The sequence below is a fragment of the Cebus imitator genome, unplaced genomic scaffold (genome assembly GCF_001604975.1).
Source record: "Cebus imitator isolate Cc_AM_T3 unplaced genomic scaffold, Cebus_imitator-1.0 Scaffold127, whole genome shotgun sequence".
Classification (NCBI taxonomy): Eukaryota; Metazoa; Chordata; class Mammalia; order Primates; family Cebidae; genus Cebus; species Cebus imitator.
Genome location: NW_016107442.1, coordinates 1,021,464 through 1,031,752, shown reverse-complemented (window position 1 = coordinate 1,031,752; position 10,289 = coordinate 1,021,464). Strand labels below are relative to the sequence as shown.

Here is a 10,289-nt window from a genome sequence, read left to right as displayed (position 1 = left end):
TTTCCTGTATTGCCTGTCTTAGTCAGCTCAGGCTGCCATACCAAAATAGCATTGACTGAGTGGTTTACACACCAGAAATCATATTCTCACAGTTCTGGAGGCTAGAATTCTAAGATCAGGGTGCTATCATGACCAGATCTTGGTAAGGGGGTCTCTTCCTGACTTACAGAAGGCTGCCTTCTTATTGTGTCCTCACTTAGCAGAGAGAGAGAGAGAGAGAGAGAGAGAGAGAGAGAGAGAGAGAGAGAGAGAGAACAAGAGGGCACACACACACAAACTATTATTTTTTTGTATGAAAGCACTAATCCCATCATGGAAGCCTCATCCTCATAACCTAATCTCAACTTAATTATCTCCTAAGATCCAATCCTCAAATAACAACACATGAAAAAGTTTTGTTGCACAACAATGTGAAAATACTTAGCACTATGGGACTGTATACTTCAAAATGGATCTCAGTTGGTAAATTTTATGTTACGTGCTTGCGTTTTCTTATCATAATTAATTAAAAAAAGAAAAATATACATTTCAAGCTTGATTTTATAGAAGATTCTCTTCTCTAGAATTGAACCTAGGCATTGAGTTAGGTTGAACTTACTGGAAAATAAACCACTGAAATTTGGTCAACTTATTTCTTTCAAATATCAAGAAGTCAGAAAGAGAAATGCAGTTGAGAAGTGGTTTGACAGCTACTTGAAGTCCAAGTGCCCCAGATTCCTCTTGCCTTCTTGTTCCATCATCATTAGCATACGGCTTCCGTATTTTTTGTCCATGTTTATCCTTGCATTCTAAAAAGGATAAAGAATGAAGCCACAAGAAAATATGACCCTTGCATCAAAAAAAGTGCTTTTTCATAAATCAGCAGCATATCCTGATTTGTGATCATGTGGCCAGACCTGTGACACACTGAAGACAATGGGAAGTATATTTTTTATTTTTACTTTTAATATGCATGTATATATTATATTATGTTTTATATCTATGTCACTGTCCTGAACAAATTGGGTTTCTGTTAGTAAGGAAGAAAAGGAGAGCATATAAAGGCAACTGGATATATTGTCTATTGCTTGAATGAGAATGTTTATTTCAAAGAGTTAGATGATTATCATAGAATTAGCCTCACATAGCTCCACAGTCATTTACTTTTCTCATTTTTCCTCTACTTTTTTATTCTATTCCATGCTCTTCCTTGTTCTGTAGGATTGCTTTCTCTGCCTTAACAGCATGCACTTGGCACAAAGCCCTCTTGACAGGTGGTCACATAAACTGCTACACATTACGTTCTTACTGGATACAATCTATGTCTCTTAGTTCAAATTAATCAGGTAAAAGTCTGACTGGGTTGCCTGGGAATGAATTGTGTGCCCAATTCCGGCCCATTCAGCTCACTAAATATCCACTCTGATACCTCTTGCAGTTAGATTGGGGCATGTGACTAGCTCTGGTCAATGGGAGGCGGAAGTGATTTGTGTCTCTCCTGGGCCGAGGTGGTAGAGCTGGTGTGTCCCCTTCATTCTGCTGTTGACCTGCTGTCCATCCTTGGTGAGGCCACTTTTTTTCCTCACACATCGAGCTACAGAATGAAAGGTGGCTGTCTGACTTGCAGGACACAATATGTAAGTGAAAAACTTATTTTCTCCAGCCATTGTGATTTGGTGATTGTTATGGGTCATATTGTGCCCACCCAAAAATTCATATTTAAAACCTAATCTCCAGTATGTCAGAATCTGACCTTATTTGGAAATAGGGTTATTGTAGAGGTAATAGGATGAGATAAAACTGGAGTAGGATGGACCTCTAATCCAATATGACTGCTATCCTTATAAAAAGGGGAAATTTGGACACAGGCATACACATAGTGAGAATACTGTGTGAACATCAGGTCAATCATCTATAAGCCAGTAAGAAAGCCTGGAACAGATTCTGTCTTCACAGCCCTCACAAGAATCCAAACCTGCCAACATCTTGATTTCAGAATTCTAGCCCCCAGAGCTGTGAGGAAATAAAGAGCATTTTGTTGTTTTAGTCATACAGTGTGTTGTATTTTGTTATGGCAATCCTAGCAAACTAATATGGGGTAATTTGCTTCTGTAGCATAGAGTATTATAATTTTATTACAATTACATTTTTTTTGCTATTATGTTTCTTCTATTATAATTTCCTTGCCTTATGGTTCACGTTTCATTACTGTTTCTTTTTAAGTTTACCCCAGTATATATGTTTAAATATAGCATAAGCCTGGAAAAGTAAAGATAATACAATATTTGTTCACAATTAGATAGAGGCTCTTAAGAAAAAATAAACTGAGTAGAATCTTTAGGTCTGTTCATAAGGAAAGTGAGAAAAAATATTTGGAAGCTCTAAAACTATGGAAAAACTTGTTAACTTGGAGTTTCACTGTCATGCCATCTATTGGATATTTTTTAAATGTCTTCCTCCTCGAGATGATCAGTTTACAGAGTGAAGAATTATTTATTTTCCTCTCTGGAGAATATTGGACTGGCTGCCATTATCTGGACACAAGTTGTATGACAGAACTAAGGATTTCTGCACTAACTTTTGGGAGGCATGTGGTCTCTAATTACTCTATTTTCAGAGTAGAGTAGTCACATTGTCACCTGCGCCTAATGTCAGAGATCCTCTATTTTACCCTCAATAGAGAATACACTTACAGATTTCTTACTGAGTAGGAGAGAAGTCAATCAGAAGTGGTTCAGAAGGGGAGTAGAATGATCTAGATTTCTAACTTTTCTAAGTGTTTTCACCTTAGTCCTCCTCATGTGAGCTGCACCTGTTTGCCACTAGGACCTTCAAGTTACTAGCCCTTCAAGTTTCAGGGGTGTAAAATGAGCTTTTTCTTAGCTTTCTTCACTGAGGTTTGAGGACTGGCATTCTGAGATCTGCTAAGCAAATTGTCTAGGTTCTGATAACTAAATTGTGTTGTTGCTGTTGTCTCTTCCTCTGCTCTCCCTATCATTGTGGGGTCACACATTTAAGAAAAAACATTTACTGTAATTCTGGTGGTGTTTCAGCAGGTCAAAATTAGATGGCTATCTTTAGCTTGCCAACCAAACTCTTCTGACTTTTCTTTACCTGAAAATACTAACTTATTCTTTATGGCCTAGTTCAAAGAAAATATTTTTGTAGCTTTCCATAACTGTTATTCTCATTCTCGTGACTCTTAAAATAGAATTAGTTGCTCCTTTAATTGGTGCTCTAGTTTGAATGTTCTCTGAAAAACTCACGTTGAAATGTAATTGACGGCATTAAGAAGTGGGACCTTTTAGAGGTTATTAGGCTATAAGGGCTCTGCCCTTACGAATGAATTAATGTAATTATTGCAGGAGTGGGTTCCGGACAAAACCAGGAACATAGTCTAATTTTCTCTCTGTCTCTCATGTTCACTTGCTCTTCCACCACATTATGATGGAGCAAGAGGGTCGTTATCCAGTGCAGCCCCTTGATCTTGGACTTCCAGGCCTCCAGAACAATGATCCAAATATACTCTTCTTTATAAATTACCCAATCTATGGTATTCTGTTATCACAGCAGAAAATGAACTAAGACAAACAGGTTACCAGTATATTTTATATATGCTTCTATTGAAGTGCTAGTCTCATTGAATTATAAGTATTTGTAACAGATTAATTTCTCATTAGCTCCTTATGGACAAGAACATTATTTAATTGATCTTGGTATGCCCAGATGGTTTGTGTTAATTCTTTGACTAGAAAGAATTATATCCTTTAAAAACAAGAGTAAGTTGTCTTTATAGATTTCTTATTCTCAAAAAAATCTACATGAATTTATCTATCATGTTATTCAGTCACTCACTAATTACTCAAATATCAAAATCTGAAATAGAATGAAATTTTAGAAAATTTGATGACAATTTTTTTAATTAAAAGAAGTATTTAAAGTTCCATATACATTTTTTAACTCACCAACTCTATGCATAAACCACATATCAATGAAGAGAATATTTTGAGTGATTCCTTTGATTTTTTAAAAGAAATTCTTTTATTTTTTGAGATGGTGTCTCACTCTGTCACTAGGCTGGAATGCCATGGCACGATCTTGGCTCACTGCAATCTCCGCTCCTGGGTTCAAGCAATTCTCCAGCCTCAGGCTCCCGAGTAGCTGGGATTACAGGCATGCACCACCACTCTCAGCTAATTTTTGTATTTTTTTAGTAGAGACAGTGTTTCATCATGTTGGCCAGGATGGTCTCAATCTCCTGACATTGTGATCTGCCCACGCTGGCCTCCCAAAATGCTGGGATCACAGCCACACCCGTTCTGCTAATAATAAACCCTTTAACAAAACATATATACATACAGAAAGTCCCCAAATCATGTATGTTCAGCTGTTACATGAATGTGTCTACGCATTCAAGTAACCAACATCCAGATTCTCAGAAGCCCCTTAATGTCCCTTACCAGGCACTAACTCCACTGAAGATTTGCTGTGATTTTAACCATCAAACTATTTTCTTCCATGAAAATCATTACTTCTACTTCTTCACTTAACCGAGGAAGAGATAAAGCTACCATTATTCCAATGTCTTTGCGTTGTCCATGTGTAGTTGAGGAAGGAGACCCGAACATCTAAGATCACCTCCTCCTTGACTCCCACACTGCATTTCAATAGAAGAAAAGGGACTGGCACCTCCTAAATCGCCTTCCTGTAGATAGCAGGCATAGTATGGGGGAAACTCTCTGGAAGGCATTGTTTTTACTCAAACAAGATCAAACCCCTACCCAACTCCTACTCCATCGACCAAGACCCTTTCACATGTAATTTCTAAAACTGTAAACCGAAGACCCTTTCACATGTAATTTCTAAAATTGTAAACCCAAGACCCTTTCATGTGTAATATCTAGTATTGTAAGCGTATATAAAGGCAGAGCTTCTCTTTGTTAAACGAGCTTGGCTGTTAGACAAAACATGTCACCTCACTCCCGGGCGTAATAAAACACCTCCTCCTTCCTAGTTTGGTGTCTGAGAGATCTGTTTCTCCTGCTTCATGGTAGGCAGAAAAACAGTCCCTTAAAGGTGTCAGCACCCTAGTCCACAGAAGTAAGGTGTTACTTTGCATGTCAAAAAGGATTTTGCAAATTCGGTTAATACTGAAGGCTTTGAAAAGGAAAGACTACCATGGATTATCCAGATGGGCCTAATCTAATGACATGAGTCTTTAGAAATGAATAAGGAATATGGTGCCCTCTGGAATTTGAGAAAGGCCCTCAGCTCATAGCTAACAAGAAGGGAGAATCTCAGGATCACAAGCAGGTGGGACTGAATTCTGCCAGCAAATTGAATTAGCCTCTTTCAGCTCCTAGGTACGATAACAAAAGGCTCACTTTTGCAAAGTTTAGAGTTTTTAATGATTCTTGCTATTTGTTGCTATGCTGATTATATATATATATATATATATATATATATATATATATATATAAAACTCTGAATCAAATCTGCAATGATTTCTTGTATTTATATTTTCATAAATTTTGCGCTTTTAAAAATATTTTAAAGATTTCCTTTGACAAATCCATACCCCTGGTTTAGAATAATAAAACTTTTAGTGTGTCCTTTACATAAAAACTATTTTCAATGTTTTCTCAACATTTCCATTTCTGGGTAATGGCAAAGATTTGCTCTCTCATGTAACTAAGAAGAATGCTAGAAAAAAAAAAATAGCAGCTCCATATTTCCAGCTACTCAATACTATAGTGAGAGTACTTCTTTTTATGACTTGTGTCAGTATTGTTATCATCACCTAGGAGCTTGTAAGAAAGGCAGAATCTCAGGTCCCACCTCAGGTCTACTGAAGTCATATCAAGGCTTTCTTTTGTTTTTGTCCTTTGGCAAATGACTTAGTAAAAGACGACTCATTAACCTCAGAGCAGCAGAACAGTAATTACTTAACATTTAAGGAACTGATTGTGCAGTGGTTGATGTTTTGCTTTTTAATGGACATAGGAGAAATGCCATTTCTTTTTTATTGACTTCTAACCATCAATTTAATTGGTTGTACTGAGCTAAGTGGAATAAAATTCTCATTAAACAGTATCTTTTTCTGACTAACACCTAAGAATTTAAAAAAAAAATCTATAGTTGGGGGATGAGGAAAATGAAGACATCAGGGTCAAAGGTTACAAAGTTTCATTTAGGTGGGATGGCTAAGTCCTGGAGATATATTGTATATCGTGGTACTCCAGTTGACAATGCAGCATTGTACACTTGAAATTTGGTAAGAGAATAGATCTTAAATGTTCTCATCGTATACGCAAAATAGTAACTATGTGAGGTTACCATTTTGTGAATATTATACTAATTATTGTAATTACTCTTAGTGCAATCTTTGACTTAATCTCTTTCAAATTGTTTTCCTATACCTTAATAGATAATGACATTCTCTTTCATTTCCATATTATGGTTTCCATAATAATTTAAAAGTAATCCATAATATTGCTACTAAGTATAAGTATACATTAACAAAATGGTAATCTCATATAATTACTATTAATAGATCCATGTAATGAATATATGTGTGGGTATATTAGTTCACATGATTGCAGTCATCACTTTTCAATGTATATATATCAAAACATCATGTTGTACACCTTAAATATTTACATTTTTTTATTTATCAATTATACCTCAATAAAGTTGGCAACAATTCTATAAATCATTCTAAAATAGATTATAAACTATGTCATAAATTATTTCTGTAAAAGTAACATTTCCTGCTACACCACAACACTTTTTCCATGCAAACTGTAGCTAAACTATTTTATGTTTACTGCCTCAGGGAGGAGTTGTCATCATAAGAGTTCTGACACTAAGAGTTGAAGTCTTGACTTTGGACTTTCAAAAGTTAAGGTCAAGACCGGACATTATTTGGAAAGGCTAGAAGAATATGTCATCAGTCAGATTCAAAGTCTAGATCTGAGAGCAAAGAGACAGTATGCCCTGTCCTTCCCATCCTCCAACCTCCTCCCAGGGCAATGCCCCAGAACTAATAAGGGCCTAGATAACCCTGAAACTAGAGTACAGGATGAGAAAAAATGGTCTTGTAGTGTGTCTAGACAAAAGACTCTAAGGCGACCTCACAGGTTCCCATGGTTTCTATAAGGTAAAAACTAACAGCTGGCTTCAGATTGGAGGAAGAGACTACTTTCTGGATAGGTAAGAGGAAACTAGACTTAGCGCTCAATGAGAACGTGGAATGAAAAACAAACATGAGCAATTTACCTGAACGAAGGATAAATGACTGAGGACCAGAAAGACCAAAGTATGTACATCCCAGCAGATGACAACAGAGGACCAGATGACACATTCCTCCAAGCCTCATCCTCTCAACACAATTTCAAGGAGAGGAAGGGTAAGCTACTTTCATGGAAAGAAAAAAAATTTGTAAAAGAAATTGAAAACAACTATGAATGAGAAAGGAAGTTGTTTTTTGCACTGTAGTCTGAGATTCATATCCAATTCATATCCTTTACTTTTGGATTGATCTTCAAACATCTAATACTGTGGTCTACAAACAATATGTACTCTGTAGCTATTTGGCACATTTATTTACTTCATTCTATGTTTGCCCAACTCTCAGTGGCCACAGCTCCCTGTACTCTCCAATATGGTAGCCACTAGCTGTCTGTGGTTACTGAATATTCAAAATGTGGCTAGTATGAATTGAAATGTGCTACACATGTAAAATACGCACCAGCTTCAGAAGACTTAGCACAAATAACAAGAATGTAAAATATCACATTAATAGTGTTTATTGCAAGTTGAGGTGATATTTTGGACATATTGGGTTAAATAAAAATATACTACTAAAAAATTACTTTCACATGATTCTTTTCACCTTTAAAAAATGTGCCTACTAGGCAATTTAAAATTTTATATGTGACTTGTATCATTTTTCTATTGGACAATGCTACCCCATATGCTCACTCACTTTGATTTCATTTGCTTTCACCTGAGGAGCTATTATTATTGCTTAATTTGTTCCATGCACAAGTGGACACTCCAAGACTTTATAACAATGGTGTCTAACATTTCTTGACAATGTTTACTGGAAATTATACAAATTTCTTGTATCTCATTTCTTGACGATGGGACTTGGGAATGAATAATCATTGGGAATGATTACTCTGTCTGTAATTTGTACAAAAAGGAAGAGATTTTCCTCAAGAAAATTAAGACAAACCCATTCATACTGCTAATATTTTCTTAAAAATGTTTGGTGACTTAAATGTAAATAAATATAAAATAATGAATAAATAATTTTTTTCACAAGACAATGAGAACCAGGACAATGAGAAAAAAAGTATCTTCAGTGGTTTACTTTGGTTAGATTTTTACCTAATTCATAACGTTGTATAATATGGAGTAACAAATTAAAAATAGGACAATTTGAATAAATTTTATTTATAAAGGTACAGGGAACTACAAGAGAGTACAGTAATCTAGAGATAGTAGCCTCTGAGATTTTGTGCCTAGAACTGAAGTTTGCCATTTAGAAAGTTTCTTAGTCTATTTGGCTGCTATCCTGAAATATCATAGATTGGGTGGCTTATAAACAACAGAAATTTATTTCTCACAGTTCTGGAGGCTGGGAAGTCCGCATCAAAGTGCCAACACATTCAGTGTCTGGTAAGGGCCTACTTTCTGGTTCAAAGGTGGAATTGTCTCACTGCGTCCTCACATAGTGGAAGGAGGGTTCTCGCTCAGCCTCTATTATTGGGAGACTAATTCCATTCATGAGTGCTCCAACCCTGTGACTTCATCACCACCCAAAAGCCTCGTCTCCAAATACCATCACCTTGGGAGTTAGAATTTTAATCTATGAATTTTGGAGGAACAAAAACAATCAGACCATAGCAGAAAGATGTAACCTTCGCTCATGCGTATGGCCAACTTTAGGGAAGCCACTAAGGATTGGAGCAGGAGAATGAATACTCTGACTTCACTCTCCTCTAATTCTCTAATCTCCTATTAGTGTTCTTCAGTAACCAAACCCAAACAGAAACCAGAGGGCATTGGAGCCCTGTTGATATAGTTCATAACGATCAGCATCCCAGAGCAAATAATAGGACAAAGGTAAGAGTATACCTATAAGAGAGCAAATGGAAAATATATTGCATATTCTGTCTTTTCAGAATCATTTACCATATTGAGAGACAAATAGGTCATCTTCTTTCCCTCATCCCATTCTCTCTTAAATAAAAAATTAAACCTTAAAATTTTAATAGAAGATGAAAGTCTACAATCAGTGCTCTATTTCTTACACACTGTGAGCTTTTCCCAGAAGGCATTACTCCTGTGGCCCAGCCCAGTGTCTACATATGCTGATGGCTCTAAAATCCATAGCTATTCCCAGGTCTCTTTCCTGCCCTCTAGATGAGCATATCCAACTGCATGCTAGTTAGCTCCCCCGGATGCCTCAGAGGCTTCTCAAACTAGTGTATTCAAGAAAGCACCCTCCACTTATTGTATGATATCCTGATAGAGTTGTAATGCCAAGAAACATGTTTTTTGTTCATTTTCCAAAATGATGACAGAAAGTTTAGAAGAGGCTGTTTTAATTATGATTAGGAGAAGCTTATAGTAATTGTGGATATTATAAAGATCTGAAAAATCCATATCATTGTCCATGGTTCATACACCAACACATAGCATGAGACTTGCCAGTAATGATGTCCTCCATGTCAGTCTTAATTTGCTTTCACCTGAATAGTTGGACTAGCTAATACTTATTGAGTACTTCTTTTGTGTCAGGTATTTAACTGTGCTCAAATAAATTTAAGTCTCACAAGAACCCAATGATGAGGAGGAAACTGAGGCTTGTAGGGGTTGTCATGCATAAGGACTCATAGCTGATAAGGGGTTGGAGGTGAGTTTCAGACAGCTTAACTCCAGAACATATATGCATGTCATTCCTCTGCGATACTGAATGCAAATTATTCTTACAGTCCAAGGAGGAGGGGTTAAAAGGTCGTGAACTGGGAGCTACTGAGTCTGACACTGAAGATGCTAGGGGTAAGGAAAATATAATAGGTCTTGAGGGGGCTGGAAAGGAGAGATTATTAAGTAAAAGTAGCCAAAGATAAAAGATGTAAGACTTTTTTACATTTCCTTTTTCTTGTTTAAAACATTAGTTAAGGCTGGGCGCGGTGGCTCAAGCCTGTAATCCCAGCACTTTGGGAGGCCGAGGCGGGTGGATCACAAGGTCAAGAGATCGAGACCATCCTGGTCAACATGGTGAAACCCCGTCTCTA

The 10,289-nt window shown here is 36.7% G+C and overlaps 1 long non-coding RNA gene across 1 annotated transcript in view; it reads right to left on the bottom strand.

Annotated features, from left to right (window-relative positions):
• Positions 1 to 250: 250 nt before the first annotated feature.
• The window catches only part of LOC119473005, an 11,292-nt gene continuing 1,253 nt past the window's right edge, over positions 251 to 10,289 (bottom strand). The window contains exons 2-3 of the long non-coding RNA XR_005202169.1: positions 7,258 to 7,395; positions 251 to 788 (exon numbers count right to left, since the gene is read on the bottom strand). This is a non-coding gene — a long non-coding RNA (uncharacterized LOC119473005). The remainder of the gene's footprint in view (positions 789 to 7,257; positions 7,396 to 10,289) is intronic.